The sequence below is a fragment of the Marmota flaviventris genome, chromosome 6 (assembly GCF_047511675.1).
Source record: "Marmota flaviventris isolate mMarFla1 chromosome 6, mMarFla1.hap1, whole genome shotgun sequence".
Taxonomy (NCBI): Eukaryota; Metazoa; Chordata; class Mammalia; order Rodentia; family Sciuridae; genus Marmota; species Marmota flaviventris.
This window is the reverse complement of record NC_092503.1, coordinates 79,362,184-79,366,876: the sequence shown is the minus strand read 5'-3', so window position 1 is coordinate 79,366,876 and position 4,693 is coordinate 79,362,184. Positions and strand designations below refer to the sequence as shown.

The window sequence follows — 4,693 nt, the reverse complement described above, 5'->3', positions numbered from 1 at the left end:
AACTCGAAAGTCACATACATGATTTGAATTATGGTAGTAACACTGTAAATATGAGTACAACAATTTATAATTTTGTACATAATGATCTTTTAAAAGATAAAAGAAAGTTATGAAATATGTCTAGAAAAAATTCAAATCATTGTTAACACAATAAAATTATCTTGAATTTAGTTTACAATCAAGTTTTTGTAGTATTACAAATTCAATATCATCACATGAAACTTGAAACATCTATTTTTAGATGTGTCCTAAGTCTCCCCATTAAAGTGTGGATTAAAATGTCAGAGGAAATTGTTTCTGGATGTAATGGATGATAGGAGGACGTTTGCCAAATTCACAGATTTCAAGTACGTGCAGTCCTGAGTCTGTTTCTACCACTAAGCCACTGTCTAGATGAGGAAAAAGCTTCCACAGAGCCTGCTGTGGTCTTGGGCAGCTTCTCCTGGGGAGCAGAGTGAGGGAAAAGGTGCATCAGACAGGCCTTGAAGAGGAATGTGTACATGTAGAACTCATTATGGTATCCACTGGCAAACTTGAAGCTCTATCCAGAGTTGTCCTGATATAAGTATTTACCAAATTTGAGCTTTTTGCTTTCTCTGTTGTTTTAAGGTTCAGCATAGCTGAAGCTATAGGGTCCATTTGTGTATTTCAAACAAAGTTTCTTTTGTTTTAACAACATTTCTTGGTTATCGCTAATACTAAGTGTTTCTGGGCACGATTGCCTCAGATGTAGTAAAACTGAGACTTCTGGGTCCCTCTGGAATGCTATGAGCAGAATCATTGTCCATAGATGAAGACTAGCAGAGTCACTTTGCTTAGGTGGAAACTTGATATTGAATTTAGAAAGGGATTCAAAAGAGATGTCTTCCTCATTTTGCCCAGTTCTCTTGGTATGACAAACTTGATGCATGGATGACTTCTATTTATAATCAGCTTTGGTCTGAGGCTTAAATAGTGCTTTTTGGTTATCTGTTTTGTTTGTACACTCTATATTTATAGAGCACTGTGTTTTGGTTGCAATGTCTGGTATATCAAGTTTGCTCATGCAGTCTTTCTGTCTATCTGTGATTCTTGCTTTATGTATGTTCAATGAAATTCTTCTTTCAGATTCCCCGACCTCCCCCCCCCCCACCAGCCAAATCATCTTTACATGAAATAAAGGAGTACTGAGACCACTTGGTGAAGTTTCTTTCTTAGGGGAAGTACCTGCTTCTTACCTATTTGTGTTGGGAGAAAAGCCTTTCATGCCTTGGTCAAGAGCAATAAGGGCTGGATAGAATATATCAATTTTATTTTTTGGTTTTTATTTTTCTCTTAGCATTACTCATTTAATTTTATTTATCATGTGGCTGATCAAGAGTTAAATTATTCTTCCTTATTTCACTATCTGGAGAAGAACATTAGCCATAACTGTTATCTCAATTGGAATTTACAAAAAAAGTAATTTTGATTTCTCTGTCAATCATAGCTAAAGTGACACCTTCTCCTGCTGCTCATATATTATTTGCTCTTGGTATTTTACTATATAGTTCCTTACTGCAGAGTCTCCACTCATTTGTGCCTATTGGAAGGCTTCATATGCTTTGTTAAATTGATTTGCAATGTTTTTATCATTCTTCTTTGTCCTGTAGCATCACTATAAAGGATGGATTAAGTGATAGGTTTGATGGCTGTGTTCTCACTGTAGATGGGGTTGGCTTTTGCTATTTCCATGTCTTACACTTATTCTCTCCATGACCCTTTGGGAAATTTCCAAGTTTTATTGACAAAACTATGATGACACTCCAGAGGAAAGCAAAAAGCAACTTTCTCATGCACCAGGCCATTGACTCCTCACCCAATTTTAAGTGAATGATGCAGTTTGGAGGGAATATGCTGACATGGTTTTGTCTAATTCCAATCTTCATGATCCTCACAGCCCTCTCTCCATATTCTGTCTTGTTCTTTCTTCAAGGTTTAACATTCTAGGCCTTAAAAAACAAAACAAAACAAAAAGAAAAAAAAAAAAAAAACCTCTACCTTTATTTTCAGTCTTTTCTTATTTTCTTATTTACCTGGCTCTTATATCTGCCATTTTCCCATTTAATTAGCTGGATTTAGATAATTTTTTATATTTAAAGTTTTTGCTTAAATACCAGTATGTTTGCATGAATTAGAAAAACACACACCTCTTTGGCAGAGAAATTACATATAGGCACTACCAGTGGCTGAGCAAATTAGCAGAAGGAGGCTCTTCGTTTTGAGGAAAGACAACTATAACCAGGATTGACTATATTCCAGCCTCTACTTGCTTACCAGCTATGTGACCACATGTACAACTAGACACTCTTCTCATAAAAATCTAACATTCATATCTCCACTAATGGAACTACAGCAGTAGTTGCATTTATTTCAATGTTTGTTGAATTAGCAAGCTCTTTTTGTCATAACGAGAAAAATGCCATTAAATCTTTTTTCCCCTTAAAGTATGTGGCTATTCTGACAATACAAAGTCCACAGACCTAAAAGAGCAGGGCACTGAAGGAGTAAGGAGGTGACAACTGGATAATTTAGTGAGTAGGTCTGTCATTGAAATTGTGGTCATAATGGAACCAACTTTCAATAGCTATGCTCTTTTTTGGCCTGAGCAGTTTATGGAATAAAAGTCTAGTTTTATTTCAAAAGCCGTCCTCATGCTCACACAACCTTGATTTTATATATTTTATTTAATTCCATGTTTGTTTGTTTTTTGGCTGCTATATCAAAGTTGTAATGTTTCACAGGATGATATAGTGCCCAGATGCGATTCTACACATTGGCTACGTGGGGTGTTCCGTGTTTGAAGCAGCTGCGTGTTCCTGTCATAGACTCTGAAAAAAAGACTACATTCTTTGGTTGGATTTCCTAAACTCCTGGAATTTAAAGTTTGAGGCAGTAGCCAGGGACAAGTCACCCATGTTTGTTACACTACAATTTAATTTTGAGAATTTCATGAACTCAGCCTCTTTGACGTTGCATTTGAGCCCCACTAGCATTTGTGAAAAGACTTGGAGAAATTCAGGTGCTTCTGCAAGTTGTCATGCTTATTACCATCTGTTGTACAGTTATTTTTAGTTCATCAATCACTATGACCGTGAGGCCAAAGGGACTGCAAGTGCTGTCTGACTTCTGAGTCAGCTTTTCATTTTCTCTCTTGACATCACACTGGGTTATGCCTGGTGAGTCTTCTTTGGTGAAGAGATTATTTAATATACTGATGTGAGATCAAATAGTTTATCATGACTTTGTGAATGGGCATTGCCTGATAAGTTTGAACATGGCTCAAATAAATGAGTATGATTTAATTTACTTCGATCCCTTTCTTATTAATGTTTTTGCATGCCACTTCTGAAAACGTGGAAATTCTCTCCCAACTAGTATCCCTCTTGTGAAAATATTAATTAGTAAAAAGAGTAGTGTTAGAAAAGGTATGATATCTGGTAACTGGAATGGGTTAAAATTAGATGGGAAATTTCTCAGGATAGAACAAATAATACCTTGAATGAATAAACTATTTTTTATAAACTAAATAAACTATTTTTCAAATGAATAAACTATTTTTCTATTCCTTAATAAGAATCAAAGCTAATTAGCATTCAGTAAATTGATCATTTTCGGTGTACGGTTCCATAAACTTTAACTCACTTACAAATGTGTGTCACCAACATCAAAATCGGGATACAGAGATAGAGACCCAAACATCCTCAAGCTGTCACTTTTTATTCCTGAACTTCTTCTACCCCTAAATCTTGGCAATTACTTATCAGTTCTTCATCACTACAGATTATTATTTTGAAGAATTTTGTATAAATAGAGTTATACAGTGTACAAACTTTTGAGAAAATTCACTTGAGATTGATTCAAGTAGTTGAGTATAACAGCAGTTCAATCTGTTTATTTTCAATTGTAATAATGGAATTGTGTCATTTACTACAATTTGCTTATTAATTCAACCTTTTAAAAACTTTTTTCATGTTTGGGTGATTATAAATAAAGTTGCTATAAACATTCACGTACAACTTTTTTTTGTGTGAACATAAATTATTATTACTTTTGGATAAATATGCAGAAGTGCCATGGTTGGTCGCTCAGTAAGTGTATTTAATATGGGGGAGAAACTTCCAAACTAGGTTTCAGAGTGGCTGAATCATTTTACATTCCTTTGATTTAGGATTTTCATCAATTTCTTAGCAGGGAGAATTTGGAAGTTAAATATCTTTTTCTCCCCACATGCATACACACACACAAATACACACACACACACACCTCTACACACACTTTCCACCTAAGTTTATATATATACATATATATATAATAAAATATAATAAAATATATTATATATACATATATATAATAAAATATATATATATATATATATATATATATATATATATATATATATATATATTGCATGTAAATTATTTGTCAAGAATTTATACCAGGCACAGAGCATACATGAATGTAAGAAGTCCTAAAACACACAGTATTATCCAGTTCTACTTACTGAGAAGAAACAGAGTGTGGAGGAAATACTCTCATGTCAATAGAATATAAAGGATAAATAAATATTGATAAAAATGTGTCAATGTTGCCTTTCATACACTAATCCAATTCTGATACTAATTATGAAACTGATATCTAAGTTCTCCTTAATCTTCACAACAAAACTTGTAGC

At 34.0% G+C, this 4,693-nt stretch overlaps 1 pseudogene; it reads right to left on the bottom strand.

The window, feature by feature from the left end:
- Nucleotides 1-248: 248 nt before the first annotated feature.
- Nucleotides 249-1,144, bottom strand: LOC114086877 (TRAF family member-associated NF-kappa-B activator pseudogene; annotated as a pseudogene).
- Nucleotides 1,145-4,693: the final 3,549 nt, after the last annotated feature.